We start from the raw sequence: 16,659 nt of genomic DNA, 5'->3' as shown, positions 1-16,659 counted from the left end.
AAGCCAGGAGTGAGCCAACCTTGACTCCAATCAGTGTGATGATATTGGATGTGTTGCTGACAGCTGTCCTGCCCTTAAAAAACACACACCTGTTTTGGGTTTACTGGTTTCAAGAAGCACTGTCTGATGTGAACCATGCCTCACAGAAAAGAGCTCTCAGAAGACCTACGATCAAGAATTGTTGACTTGCATGAAGCTGGAAAGGGTTACAAAAGTATCTCCAAAAGCCTTGATGTTCATGTGTCCATGGTAAGACAGACTGTCTACAAATGGAGAAAGTTTAGCACTGTTGCTACTCTCCCTAGGCGTTGTTGTCCTGTAAAAATGACTGCAAGAGCACAGCGCAGAATGCTGCATGAGGTAAAGAAGAATCCCAGAGTGTCAGCTAAAGACCTACAGAAATCTCTGGCACATGCTAACATTTTTGTTGACACATCTACAATAAGGAAAACATTAAACAAGAATGGAGTACATGGGAGAACACCACGGAGGAAGCCATTGCTGTCCAAAAAGAATATTGCAGCACGTTTGAAGTTTGCAAAAGAGCACCTAGTTGCTCCACAGCACTACTGGCAAAATATACTGTGGACAGATGAAACCAAGATTGAGTTGTTTGGGAAGAACACACAACACTATGTGTGGAGAAAAAAAAGCACAGCACACCAACATCAAAACCTCATCCCCACGTGTGAAGCATGGTGGAGGGAGCATCATGGTTTGGGGCTGCTTTGCTGCCTCAGGGCCTGGACGGATTGTTGTCATTGATGGGAAAATGAATTCCAGAGTTTATCAAGACATTTTGCAGGAAAACGTATGACCATCTGTCCGCCAACTGAAGCTCTGCAGAGGATGGGTGATGCAACAGGACAATGACCCAAAGCATACAAGTAATTCAACAAAACAATGGCTGCAACAGCATAGAATACGCCTTCTGGAGTGGCCCAGTCAGAGTCCTGTCCTCAACCCGATTGAAATGCTGTGGCATGACCTTAAGAGAGCGATTCACACAGACATCCCAAGAATATTGCTACACTGAAACAGTTTTGTGAAGAGGAGTGGTCCAAAATTACTCCAGATCGTTGTGCAGGTCTGATCTGCAACTACAGGAAACGTTTGGTTAAGATTATTGCTGCCAAAGGGGGGTCAACCAGTTATTAAGTCCAAAGGTTCACATACTTTTTCCTCCCTGCACTGTGAATGTTTACATGTTATGTGCAATTAAACCATGGCAACATCTAATGTTTGTGTAGTATTATGTTCAGCAGACTGTGTTCTTCTATTGTTGTGACTTAGATGACGCTCAGAGCACATTTTATGCCCAATTCATGCAAAACTCCACGTAATCCCAAGGGGTTCACATACTTTTTCTTGCAACTGTATATACCCAATAGTCTTTTACTATCATATGGCAGCAACATAGTTATTTATATAGTCCAGCAGCAGAATTTTTTTTGCATCAGCTCAGTCTTTCTGAACTGTTTTTCCCTTGAGGAAATAGTTTTCAGATCTACCTGCTAAAAATTATTTTTACAGCTCATGATTTACTGGCAAGATCAATAAGTTTTAGAATGTGTTAAATAAAAGAATGAAGAATATGGATTCTCAAGAGTATTTGACACCCAGATCAAATCATTCTTTAACACCTCCCTGCTTTTTATGACAATAATAATTATAATATAAAATAATTAATAAAAATGGGCAGAAAACTCGTAGTGTCCCTTTACACTAGTTGTCATTGAAGAAGAGCCCCTTTGCATTGGTGGTGCGTAAAACAATTCTAATGTACAATGTTGGTCAATGAAGGAATGTAAAAGGGCACTACAGTGATCGCCAACATAAAGGGGGGGGTGTTTACATTGGTGGCCACTGTAGTGCCATTTTACATTGGCAGAGAGTGAGAAAAAGCCCCTTCACATTGGCATTCAATGTAGAAGTGACATTGGATGTCAATGAAGAAATGTCCCCTTACATTGATGGTCAGCGTAGGTAGTACATTAATCAACCACTGCTCAAGGAACCCCTGTCAATCACTGGAGGAATCATAGGGTTCCACAGAATACTGGATGAGAAAAGTCTGCATTAAAATAGAACTAAAGGCATTTTGGAGAGAGTAACGGAGGGTTATATCCACTGTCATTTTTTTCCATCCATGTCCCATTTAATTGCTTCCAGTCCCAAAGTAAAAACAGGAAGTGAGAGGAAATCCCTCCAAATTCCTAGTTGTCACCAGGGTCACCAGAACCAATGAACATTGGAAAATTTCCCCTTCACTCCTGTTCTGGTGACAACCCAAAATTTCGGATTTTCTTTTTTTTTTCCACTCAGTGATAATGGTAAACAGGATGAATGGGGAGGGTGAATCTACCTAACCAGGTACAGACAGCAATAAAAAACCTTGACAGGTGTTCTAATCACTCTGTTCCATTCAAAATGTTAAAAACAATGTGCCTTTAGTTGTACTTTTAACCTGTCAGAACATATTGCAACACGGTGTAATACATGTTTTCTCTTTTTTCAAATCACTTCTGTATTTTTTATAAATCTGCTATTTGAAATTATGCATATTGTACTTTAAGTTTAGGTGATTTTCACATTTACTCTTTTTTTTCCCGTAACCCTCCTACCATTTTTAAAGGCATTTACTGGTAGGATTCTGGTTATTTGCAAAGGATCGTCTGCCTTTTTTTCCTTAACGCTGTTGTAATCCAATAAAAGGGAAAAAGGTTGGCCCCTGAAGGATAATGTCTTAATGTGCTAATATGAATCTCATACTAGCACATTTTGGCAGACTTATCTTAACCAATTCAATACCGGACAATTTTACACCTTCCTGCCCAGGCCAGTTTTCAGGTTTCAGCGGTCTCACACTTTGAATGACAATTGCGCGGTCATACAACACTGTACCCAAACTAAAATTTTATCATTTTCTTCACACAACTAGAGATTTCTTTTGGTGGTATTTAATCATCTCCAGGGTTTTTATTTTTTGCTAAATTAACAAAAAAAGACCGAAAATTTTGAAAAAAAAACACGTTTTTCTTTGTTTCTGTTATAAAAGTTTGCAAATAAATAATTGTTCTTCATATATTTAGGCCAAGATGTATTCTGCTACATGTCTTTGGTGAAAATAACCCAAATTAGGATGTATTATTTAGTCTGTAGGAAAGTTATAGAGTTCACAAACTATGGTATAGATCTGAAAATTGATCAATCCTGAAGTACTGACAGCCAATCTAATTTCTTAAGGTCCAAGAATGTCAGAATAGTACAGATATCCCCCAAATGACCCCTTTTTGCAGAGTAGACAGCCCGACGTACTTCATAAGAGGCATGGCGAGTTTTTTGAAGTTGTATTTTTTTGTCATAATTTTTCAGAAAATGAAAAAATAAAAAAAATAATTTTCACTATTTTTTTTTACATACTGTCACCAGTGCAGTACAGGATCATCATATAACTGGCATGGCGGTGATCAGGGACACTGACTGGTGACAGTGTGAAAAAAAAATATATATATATATATATATATATATATATATTTTTTTTTTATTATTATTTTACATTTTTTATTACATTTTTTTTCTTTTTTTTAAGATTTTTTTTCATATTTCACTATGTCCAAAGTAGTACAATGTTACCATAGTAACAGTGTACTACTTGGTGGAAGCGATCAGTATTTTTTTTTTTTTTACACAATTTGCTTATAGCAAAGAATTACTTTGCTATAAGCAAGCATTTACCTGAATGACATCGATTCATTCAGGGGTTTTTTTTTGGTGCTTAGCTGTGATTTGGCCACAGCTAATCACATGACATGTGCATGTGATTAGCTGTGACCCTTTACAGCTAGATACTAGTATACAATGGATGGCATGAATGAAGCCATCCATTGTATACAACTGTCATGTGACCTCCTGTCACAGCAGGTCACATGGTACCGGCAACAGGGAGGATACTCAGATCTGTCATCGGCCATGTCCGAGGTACACGGCTGGTGACAGATCACGCCACTGCGCGGCTCTGCAAGCGCGCGAACTGCGCATGTGTGGGAGTACGCCAAATGGCGGCCTCCCGGAAACCTAGTGCATTTTTCCGGCCACCATACGGCTATTGGCCGGGCATCAAATGGTTAAAACAAAGCCCTCCAGTGGCTTACTGTTGCCAGTGACAGGTCTTCCATCTTCACCCGGTCCTTCCAGGTTCATGGGCTCTGGCCATTTGAATGGACGAGTCACGATGACATCACTTGCATGTGCAAGAGTTGGCTGCTGCACAGTGCACAGTGTGCATGTGCCAATGACCCCACCAGTTGCTACTAAAGTAAATATCTCCTAAAAGGTGCATGGTCAGGTAGTATTTACTGTACCTACAGGCTTGCCTGTAGGTATAACTAAAAAAGCTGAGTTTACTACTGCTTTAAGATTGATACATGTCAGTATAAGATGATATAGCACTGCAGTAATCAGCTCTCAGCATTGCAACACTTGATTCATTAACATCTGGTAAATTTGCAAGTGGTGCTGAGAAGATTATAAGTGTTTTTAATCATGTAGTTTTAATATTCATTCTAACTAAGGGCGTAAAATTAATGATAAGCATCATAAAGTTGTTGTGGAGTGCTGCTCATGTCTAGTTTTTTATGGAGTCCTCTCCCCAACGTACTTCAAGGCCTTCCAGAAGAGATAGTTATTAGACTGTGGATCCACTGGTCTGTTAACAGCCTGCATGCCTGTCAGCGTTGAGCTGGTGTTTAAAGAGGACCAGTATGACAATATAGGACCCTATCCCTAAATTACCAATCTAGTACTGAATGTGTCTTGAGGTCTTCTGAATTTGGACTTAGGTGAGGTTAGTGGAATCCAGAAATGAAAGGCACATTTAAATTGACATTGCCTAATCGGAGGATGAAAATGTTAACCTATTTAGAGGCTATGTTATGGGAAAGGTGGGGGGCACATATGTGCAATAGCCTCCTATATCTTATTGAACTAGCTAAATGTCGGGCTGTTTTGGAAGCCAAAGCTCTGACACATCTGTACTGTCAAATCTAAGCCCGCTACATAATATTCCTATTGGTTCATCATTGTTGGCAAATAGGAATGTGCAAAAGGTAGGAAGGCATGAAAAAGTTTTAGAAAGTGTCAGAATATCTTAGGACTCATGCATTTTATACCTGCAACAGTGTGCCCCTTGTAAAGAATGGCGGCTGAGGCCATTCTTCAACATTGGACTCCTGGGGTCGGTTGAGCAGCGTCCATCCCTCCCCTTGTAAAGGACTTGCATCAATAAGTAAAGTACAACTACGGACAAAACTTTTTTTAAAATTTTGGATAGGGCAGGAGTGGGTTATAACTAGGGGTAAGCCAAACGTGTCTGGGTTCGAGGTAGTTAAATCATTGGGACCTAAATGTTAAAAATCAGTTGTGGCCACATTCTGGGCTAATAGGCAAATGATTCTCAAACAGATGGCATGGTTGCTGGGCACTGCCCTATCAAAGAAGAAGAGTTTTAAAAATTCCGGCAGGTGGGGAGCAGCCTTCTTAATCATTTTTAAAGTGAAACATTAAAAATGCAAAATTCCTTTAAATAACATGCCTGCAGGATGCTCTTAACGTACCCGTGAAGTGCTGCATATGCATAATGTATACAGCCTACTACAGCAAAACTGACATTTACAAAGTAAAAATGTTGTTTACATTGCTTTGGCCTTTTACTTCTCTTTGTAAATACAGCTGGGGATTTCCTTTATCTATACCAAAACCTTATCATAGATAAGGGTCTGTATGGATGCTAATTGGGTATCCAGTGCAAAAAAAATTCCGTGTGAGGTTCTTCCTATAATTCATGCAAAGCCCTTCAGGTCTGGTATGAATTTTATGGGGGACTGCACACATTAAAAACAGGAAAAAAATGTGTGGGTTCCCCCCAAAATTCTCTATTGGGCTTGGTATGAATTTTAAGTGGGAACTCCACAGAAAAAAAACAAGAAAAAATGTGGAGTCCTAACGAAAATCCATACCAGACCCTTGCCTGAGCATTGGCCTGGCTGACCAGGAAAAAGGGGGAGCAGCTACATGCTCTCAGAAGGGATGGTTCCTTGCCAGGGGATACTCTCTTGGCAAAGCACCTTGTCCCTATGTTGATCATAACAAGGTCCTCTCCCCCACAAACCTGGCCTCACGGTTGTGGGGTCTGCAAGCAGGGGCTTAATGAGGCATGCAAGTCTATAATAATAATAATAATAATAATAATTGGGGAACCCAGATACTGCAACCTCATGTGAATGAGTAAGGGGTACATAGTAATGATGCTAGAACAACAGACAAACCTGCAGTCTATACTGGTTCACAGCACAAAGTGTTTTGTGCTTATATGTCCATGCTCTAAGGTTATATTGCCCTGCTTCATTGCCCTCCAGTACACTCATGTGTTATCACAGTTCAATTATAGTATAGATTTTCTATGAATGATTACCCGTCTTGGTTGCATCAGCAGTTTGAATGGGAGACAGGTAACACTGTGTCACTGCAAGCCATTGACCTAGTTAAAGTTCACTTGATATATGACATTTCACAGCTTTTCTTTTATGCAACTCTCTTGTTTCAGGTGTCATTTTTAGTTTTATTCAGCTCCTCTATTTAAACAGATATCATATTACTGCTGACCAGAGCAGCATTAATATGTATTGGATTACTAATACATTTCTGATACTTTTTAACCACTTGCCCTCCAGAGGATTTACCCCCCTTCCTGACCAGGCCATTTTTTGCAATGTGGCGCTACGTTACTTTAACTGACAATTGCGCGGTCATGCAACGCTGCACTCAAATGAAATTTACGTCCTTTTTCTCCCACAAATAGAGCTTTCTTTTGGTGGTGTTTGATCATCTCTGCGTTTTTAAATTTTTTTGCTGTATAAAAAAAAGACAGATAATTTTAAGAAAAAAACAATAATTTTGACTTTTTGCTATTAAACATGTCCAGTAAAAAAAAAAAAAAAAAATCAAATTTTTTTTTAAAGTTCGTACACTTCAGTTGCTGTACCTAAGCCATTTCATGAAATAAATATCAATTTGTTGATAAGAACTAATATTTTGACTCAAACCAAAAAAAAAAGTATTTTAAGTTCTTAATCAGATGATACAGGCAATTAAAAACATGGGACAAATACATCCCTTGGTCCTCAAAGGGATAACGGGACTGCAGCGGGAATTCTGACACTGGGGGGAACTGACTTGGTGTCACTGACATCCCCAGTGACACCAATACAGTAATCACTGCTAATAAAAAAGCACTGACACTGTACTAATGGCACTGGGCAGGAAGGAGTTAACGTGGGGAGATGAAAGGGTTAACTGTGCTTTGTGCCATTTTACATTGTGTCCTATGTCAGTGCTTCACTGTAAGCACACTGCTTTCCATGGCTGTGTTATGCACAGCCATGCAAAGCAGTGTCCAGGAGCTGACAGAGAAGAGAACTGTAATGTTTACAAACAGTTCTTCCCCCCCTGTTGGAGATGCTTGGCAATCACCGGGCACCAGCAAGTAATCACCGGCCAGGATCTGGTGATTGACAGCCGAAGCTGCGAATGGCGGCACGGGTAGGGCACACCTGCGCCTCTCGCACATACCCTACCCGGAACTGCAAAATCACTTATGTATGTGTGATTTTGCACACCCATGCCGCCCTGTAGCAGTATTTCTGCTATAGGGCGGACGGGAAGTGGATATTAACTCCTTCATTGGGAAAATGTCTTCATTGGGAAAAGTAAAGAGAAAGAAAATCTCACTTAGTAGTGTGATATGGGAAAATAATTCTGTTTAGTCAGTACATATGGGACAGAATTTCCTAGATGCACAAAGCAGTTGTTATAGACCTCTCAGCAGCAGATCTGTCTAATTTGGTGGTTGACCACCAAGAGCAGTTATAGGATTTACTTGGGTAAGGGAGCTGTTATGTTGCTGCATCCTCTTGCAGGATTTCCTGTTGCGTTCTCTGCTGCTGAGTTTTCTTTTATACTCCGGTTGCTGTCTTATGGGTCCTCCTATTCATTTGTTGCAGCTGCCTCACTTGGGTCCCCCTGTTCACCTGTTGCTAATGCTCCTCCTGATATCTTTCCTGAAGCTTTCTTTGGGTTCTCTCACATTCCAGACTTTTGTGCCCTATCCAGCTTGCCAACACTCCATTGTTGCCTTCAAGTGAGTTGTGCACACAGGGGGTCATGACCAGGGCTGCTGTTAGAAACCATGGGGCCCCATACAGCCACTCTGACAGGGCCACCCCAAAAAACACAGCTTACTATGCTTCAGTTATGAATGAACACAATGAGTGATCAGTACCAATTACTCATTGTGTTCAAGAAAGGGGCTGGTAAATGTGACATATTTGCTGGACCCTTCCCCCACTCTCCATCCTGAAGGATCCTGTTGTGTGCTTGTAGCTGCTGGTGGGAAGGAGAGGAGGGTACTGGCAGCACTGTGGGGGCACACTTGGGTGCCTGGGCAGCAGGGGGAAATGAATGGTGCACATTGAGGGTGATGGGGGCAGAGGGGGCAATTGCTGGAACCGATCCTTATGGCTCTCTCTGCAGCAGCTGAAAGCCAGTGGGAAGGAGAAGAAAAGAATCCAGCTTTCAGCTGCTCCAGAGAGAGCCATACAGGGGATCAGTTCCAGTAACTGCCCCTCCACCAGGCCTATCACCCTGATCACACAGCTGCATGGGCCCTCTTGCTGGCCTGGTCCCTCTACTGGTTGTGCCCCCCTTATCCACGGCCCTGGCCATGACCAAAAGAGCCAATATTTCAAATATTTTGGTGTGTATCTTATTTTTAAAGTGCAGGTCATTCCACACTCTGGTTGCCTCTCTGCCTGTAATGTTTAGTTGGTTTGTGGGTACTATTCTGTATCTTTTTCACTGAATCTGACCTTTTTTAATCTCAGCACAGTCCTTGCAGTGACTCTTGACATCTACCAACTTTACGTTTTGGCTTTGACACTTGGATTCCGTAACTCTTGGCAATAATCCCTGGAAAGACTTTTGACTATGCTTCTTTCTCATTTTTTTAGTAAAGATGATACCTGTCCAGCTGGACCTGTGCTTCTCTCCTACTTTGTGAACCTTAAAAGATGTTTGCTGCTAGGAAGAGTTCTATCTGCAGATTTAAACTACTGTTATGTAGGCCATACATGGGTCGAATTCCGAACAAATTTTCTTTAGAAAATCTGAAATTTTGTGCGTTTTTTAATGTGATGGTGCAACCATTGAGTTCGAAATTTGACCAACCAAACCTTCAATTTCCCTTCCTGTTGCTACAGAAAATTTTTTTCGTGGCCAAGAATTTTCTTTTCATTCCAGGTCACAGCTTATGCTCATTTCTTTTTTTCGATTACATTTCTTGCATGATTATCCCATCATTGATTAAAAATTCGTTCGTCTTTCAAAATATTTCCAACATGCCCGATCACTCAAATTTGATGATGAAAATTGGCTGTTTCTGTAACCCACTAATGGTGCAAAATTCGAACGAACATTCTTAGAAAAGATTTTTTAAAGAAAATTGTTTTGGAATTCGACCCATGTATGGCCAGCTTAACTCTAGATATGCCCAGTAAAAAAAGAACACTCCCCCCCCCCCCTTTTTTTTTTTATAAACAAACATTTTTTTTTACCCTTCAATTCTGTGACCACACGTTCTCCTAGCTGAGCAACTTGTCACAATTAAGAATGCACTTGCTTTATTTGTAACATTCTGCATTAGGCTGGAGTCACAGTTTGAAATAGAATTTTTTGTAATAAAATATGCATGTTCTAGTGTTTCCATATGCCTTGCAGTGTCTTGCTTTCTTACGTTCTGCCCTAAAAAAAAAAAGTAAAAATCCATCTGCTGACTGTATAGTATACTAATTTATACAGTAAGCCACACTATTGCAGGCCATAGACGGGCCGGATTTTCGGCTGATAAACGTAAAATCGGTCGGCCCCATTGCCGATGCTGCTACCAATGTCCACAAAAAACTGCCGATTTTCGTGAATTTTCCGCCATGACCGATAAAAATAAATGTGAAGATCGGCGAAAAACGGCCGACGGGCTGGCCCCACTAACGGCGTGAATATCAGCCGATTTTTCGTGTGGACGAAAATTCGGCCGATAATTGACCCTTTTATGGCCTGTACATGATTTTTACTGCCTTACCATTCAAATATCTGGGTCTTCTAAGAAAGAGATAAGAGAGAACACAATCATATACTGACAATCCTTGTGATGTGTTTAATGCAGTTTTTGCAACTGACTTACTGTATGTTATACTTTAGAGACCTGTTCAGAAATTAACATTGTTGGATGAACTTTTTATAGAGATGTGAGCTTCTGGAGTATTTTTGGCATTTAATGGCCTGTAAAAAACAGGAATTTTGGTTTAACAAATAATCTAAATGTATACCTGGGCAAAAACAAAAACCATATTCAGTACACTACTGTGATGCATGTGCATTTCCCCATGTTTTGCCTTTATAAAAATACAGAGAATAGAAATAATAAGCTAGTAGAAGATGTAAGAAATGCACTGGATTTCTGGCAGAATCAATGTTGTGATTTTAATTAGACAAAACATGGAGAAGTTTGACGTACTGCAGAGATGTATTGAAGAAAATGTAAATGTGATTTCAAATGAGGACATCACTCCCCCAAGATCCTTGGCCAGAACATTCTTAACCCTTGACTCTCAGTATAGTGAATGCACTTTGATTTCATGCATGATTCCTATTACAGAATGCAGATTTTTGGTTATTACTTTAGTGTTTCATTACAGCATGCTGAGAGACTATTACTAAAGATACAGGTTCATTTTTGAGTATAGGTTAATTTTAAGAACCAATCGATCTCATGCTGAAGCTCTGCTGAATACTCATTTGTTAAGTAATTCATCATTTTCACCCCAAGAAGTGCATTTTTTAATGCTGAATAAACAATACTTGCCAGGAATAACACACTATATTTCATTGTCACCATAAGCAGACAAAATAGAGGCATTAGTTTATTAGGGAGGTTTTTGGTTCTTAGCTCTTCTGCATCTGCATGAGTAGAGATATTGCTACTTGGATACAAATGTCTGCAAAAGAAGGACACACTTGTAAGCAGATGCTTGCTGACCATGCACTGTAGTTTCCCTACTACAGTACAGGCCGGCTGCGAAGAATCGTTTATATATACAAGATTTCGCATTGTAGCAGTCCCCCCAGTCCCCCTAGCACTTACCTGAGCCCTATCCCGATCCAGCGATGTCCATGAGAGCCTCGGTTCTCTGGGGACTCTCATTCCTGATTGGCTGAGGCAGCAGTAGGAGCTATTGGCTCCCACTGCTGTCAATCACAGCCAGTGAGCCAATCAGGAGAGGGAGGGATTGGGGCCAAGCTGTGGCTCTGTATGTGAATGGACACGTAGAATGCTCAAGAATGCACCTGCTCGGGTGCCCCCATAGCAAGCTTGCTGTGGGGGCACCCAACAGGAGGGAGGGGCCAGGAGTGCTGGCAGGGGAACTGAGAAGAGGAGGATCCAGGCTGCTCTGTGCAAAACCACTGCACACAGCAGGCAAGTTTGAGATGTTTGTTATTTTAAAAAAAAATTACTTTAGTATCACTTTAAACTTCAACAACTTTTAATACAGAACTTTGTTTTTACATAAATTGCCTGACCTAAAGTCACTTTAGGACATATGGCGTATTACACAAATGGTTCCCGCTAGGGGACAAGACAGGTCAAGAGAAGATGCAGCACATATGTCTAACATGCAGTGATCTAACCAGAAGAGGCTATATTGCCATGTCCAATGACTACAGTACTAGTGTCTAGGTAAACAAGCAGACAGTCAGTTGGGAAATGGAAGTGACTTGACATAGGTAATGGAAGGCCCTGGTAGTGAAGGAGCTTATGTGCTTAGGCTTCTTTCTTAGTGACTGATACCCCACTTTGTGACCCACTTATAGCACAGGCCATCCTAGGGACCCATCCTGGACATCATGGAAGATGGAGTGAGGCCACAGAAAGAATTAGCATGGGTGATATACATAAATCAAGCTTCCTAGGATTCAAGTGCTACATACAGATCAATGCCACTGCAATGAAGTGACAGGTAACTGGATTGGTGGAGTCCATAGCAAGCTGGTGTGTCTCCAGCCTGTCCCAGCTCCTGTGTACCTCAGGAATCCCAGAATTCCCAAGTGTCTTTGGTGATTCTAGCTTGTGTCCAGCCTTGTGTACTGAATCCTGTGTCCCTATGCCTGCTCCTGTGATCCTTGTGTTCCTCAGCCTCCATCCTGTATGTGTGAAACTGTGCACTCCTGTCGGCATCCAATCTTCCCTCACCATCGCTCCTCTAAAGGAGTTTTACTTGCTATCAGTTGCGGCCAGCTCAGGTTGGTCAGAGGACTGCAACCTGGACATCATCTACAGCATATCTCCATGTCTAAGAGCTCTGGTGAAAACCAGGCTTAGACTCTGTGTCTCTGCCCTTTTCAGGGCTCCCACCATCACTAAGCAAGCAGGCACACTGAGCACTCTGTGTCTACTCTGTGGCTTTTCCCACCATTTGCCCAGCTGCTACAAGAAGTCCTGGCCATCCATTCTGCCAATAATAGGATTCCTTATTCATGACACTGCCTACTTGTGCCTTCTGTTTTCCCTTCATGCCCTGCTGCCATCCAGGGTCCACTATATTTCTTTTTATCAGTATTCTATCTGGCAGCTTTGCTTGCCTATTTCTAATAAATGGGAGGTATTCTGAACACATCCACACTAAGGATGCTTCCTGTGACTCATACGGAAAGCCTGATATCAGTCTCAGTCCTAAAATACTGTACTAAGCCACCATTATAATCTAAACCGGGCTTGAACATTGTAATCTGATGGGTGTTACAGCAAGAGAGAGAAACAGGAAGTTACACATCTAGCTATAGTGGATGCCATAGAAGGTGTTTGCATGTAACTTTAGATTTAATTAAATTCATCCTAGGAACCCCAAAACCTTGGGTGATTCACTGTATTTCAACATTGGCAAGTAAAAACTAGCCTATCCCTTCTAATACCCACACCTACCAATTGGTACAACCAAAGTGTTAGTAGCCTGGATGCCTCTGTTTTTAATACTTTGAGATGTTGATGTTGAACAAACAACCAATAATATGTGCCCATAGTCATCTTCACTCTATTTTCAGCAGTGAGGCCTAGCATGAGAAATGATCTGTGTTTGGTGACACTGAAGGTCAAAAGTTTCTGTGGCCAAATTTTCAGTGACCGGCATAAGTGTTCCAAAAACAGCATGGACAGCTCTTTACCATTCCTTACCAGAAATGCATTTTCTAATACTTCTTAACCATTAAAATGGCAATTGCTAAGGTGTGGAAAACCACTGTGGTCAGCTTAGCGTTTATGAAAAACAAATTACCCTGGATCATGATCCATGAAAAATTGGCTAATATAGTTAATGATAAACAAGGATTTTTTAAGAGGGCCAGAACAAATTACATACAACTGACAGACCAAGACTATGAGGAATGGGACCATCAGATTACAATGTTCAAGCCAGGTTTGGATTATAATGTTATCTGATTTTGGGGAGATGGGGTCCAGATCCTTAATAGCAGAGGACAGATGGATTGGCAGGTGGAATTTTCTCTGTGTTCCCCTCTTTCTTCCTCTTTATATGGGGGTTGATGGGAGTTGGAGCTTGGGAAGTTCTCTAACTGGCCTGGAGCCAATTCAGCAGGACCATCTACGTTTTCTTCTGCCTTTTCTTGCTCTATTCTTCTTAGTTCCTTGTGTTTATGCAATCCTACACAAGCATACACTAAAAAATTTACTATGATCCTGATCATGCACTGTGAGTTGCAGTTAAAGGTGCTTAGGATGATTATTTTATGTGGACCCTTATTATTTATCCCATTTGTATTAGTGTTAGGTAGAAGACCTTATTAATAGACAGCACACTTATGTATCCAGTTATTGCTATTGGTCTAATGTTATTATACCTTGATTTATTTTATTGCTGGAGTGTACCCATTCATTTGATCTAGGGCTTGATGCATCATATGTCATGGTATGCAAACTTGATTGCATCGCTACATTTGAATAAACATTATTGAATGAAAACAAGAATCTAAATCAGGAAAGTCAGACTGAAGAAAAAACTTCTAATCTGCAAAAAGACATGGAAAGCAGTGCAGCGATTTTCTGTTAATGATTCAGTGAACCCAAACTTAGCTGTAAATTTCATTTAGTAAATTCTGGCCATTAGGGTTAATTGGTTACTCTACTGTCAAAAATGGAATGGTGAGATGGGCACTGCCATGGGGGGACATGTACCGATGCTTTCAGCTTTGAATGTAGCATTTAAAATACACAAATCATTAAAATCTTTATTTACTATATGTATTTAGCAAACACTTTTTGCTGCTCGCTACATATACCATACATTCTCATGAGTCCCTGCTTTCAAGGAGCTTACAATCTAAGGTCCATACCTTGCATGCATGAATACACTAGAAAAAAACAAATAACCCATCAGCATGTCTTTTGAGTGTAGGAAGAAACCCACACAAGTAAAGAGAGAACACGAATGTAAGGGTCCCTCTCATTGGTTGGCAGTTTGCGCCATGCTGACCCTAGACCTGCCCTGCTTCCTCTTGGATAGGACAGTTGCCTACCTGTTGTTTGGAGATACCTTGCTATGTTGTGTCAAACTACTCCTGGCCTGAAGACCCGCCGTATACAGTACATATTCTTGGCATAAGGCCTATTACCCAGAATGAACAAATGTCCAACCAAAGTGCATTTTACCGTTTTACTGCATAACTTACCTCCAGCACATCTCTTAAGGTTACAGACAGTTCTTATACATGAATACAACCTGGCCCACTGCTAGAAGTTCACAGTGCAAAGTACTCTCCTTCTCATAAGTCTTCATGCAGTGATCATCAAGTACAGAACATTTCAAAGTCTCACACAGTAATTGTTGCCATCTTCCCTAGAAGCTACAATCTCTTAGCATAGGTAATACTCAGGGTGAACCTTCCTCACACACAAAGGGAGTTCCTTCATAGGCCCAGGGACCACTCTAAACCAAGCCACGGAACCTGCTGAGGCAGGGTGTAAGTGAATAGACGTGCGCATGTGCACAGAAATGCACGCACACGCACACGCAAGGTGAAGATTGGCGCCAGAAGGACTATTTAAAAGGTGCCTCTGCCTGTGCTGAGTGCTGACTGGTCTTCAGCTGTTCCCTGTTTCCTGCTCGTTCCTGTGTGATTTCCTTGATGCTGACCCGGCTTGTTCTTGACCTGACTCTGATTACTCTCCTGCTTGATACTGCTTCCTGACTTTGGCTCTGCTCCTGACTTTGGCTTGCTTATGATTTGGTACCTCGCTTTGTTTGCCTGTTGATTACCCCCGCTATTCCTTTGACACTGCTCCTGTCTCCCATCCCTGCTTCCTGCCTTGCTCTGGTGCACACCTGGCGATCTACCATACCAGCTCTGCATATTACTATGGTGCCTGAATCGGAGGTTCATCAGTCTTCCAAAGTCTCCCACAGCAAGAGCTGCAAACAACATCTGCTGGTGCTCTTGTCCCCCTGGTCCCTAGACTCCCTCTGTTCCACTTCCAGTGGGGTCAGGGCTAGTGACACAAGTGAGGCTGACCTCATCATTTCAGTCTCCAATCAGGTACGTGACACAGGGCCAAAGTTTCTATGTCTGCTCCCATGTGTCCTCACTCACCACCCTGGCATTTCAGCCTTACAGAGGGCTCTTTAGGTCAGCTCCAGTACAGTACTACGTCCATCCTTGCTGATCAAGGATGTCCTACTTCCATACCCCATGTGCACTGGGCTGCACCCACAGATGACATATAAAGAGGCACTATTTCCACCCATTACATCACTACAGGAGGAGCAACAATTAAAGGCTGGTACTCAAATACAACAAAAACATCATTTAGAAGAGATTGCACCCCAGGAGGAATACCAACATCCCTTAAGAAATAGTAAATAGACAAAACTTTGCTTATTGTGCATATGAAATAAAACACAAATGCTGATGAAATCTACAAAGAAAAGGTCACTATGCCAGTGCGTCTCTGATAATCCCAATGTAATGGTGCTTACTAGGCACATGAATAGCTGTGTGTGTAGTAGCCATTTTTTTCACATCACAGGTCTCCAATGCCATTTTGTTATAAGAAGGCATAGTGACCCCCCCCCCCCCCACTTATGGTTATTTATACAATGCACAAATTTTTAGCGATGCCAGAACCTCCTTATCAGATCCTTGAAGGGACAGAGACAGATCCTCTCACACCTATTAGCCTGAATGCACACTTCAGTCTACAAACCCCAATAAAAATATCAGACTCCGCAAGCTTGAGTAACCAGAGTTTTAACAGATACCCAGTAGTAAATAGCTCAGCTAGGGAAATGGCCAATACATATTTCTGAAAGACTGCTTATCAGCCAAGACTCTAAAACCTCAGTATATTTCATAACTAATGAAATAATAGCAGCACAATCAGAATATAGACATACAGTATTTACCTCCCTCAGTTAATTTTGTAGCGTTTTGAGCCCAAACATCATTAACCTAGGAGTACCAGGAACAGAACTGGCCCAATTC

This window comes from Staurois parvus, unplaced genomic scaffold, assembly GCF_062004578.1.
Source record: "Staurois parvus isolate SC_StPar_1 unplaced genomic scaffold, SC_StPar_1.0 ptg000226l, whole genome shotgun sequence".
Lineage (NCBI taxonomy): Eukaryota > Metazoa > Chordata > Amphibia > Anura > Ranidae > Staurois > Staurois parvus.
The sequence above is the reverse complement of the archived record's forward strand: the minus strand, read 5'-3'. Positions refer to the sequence as shown.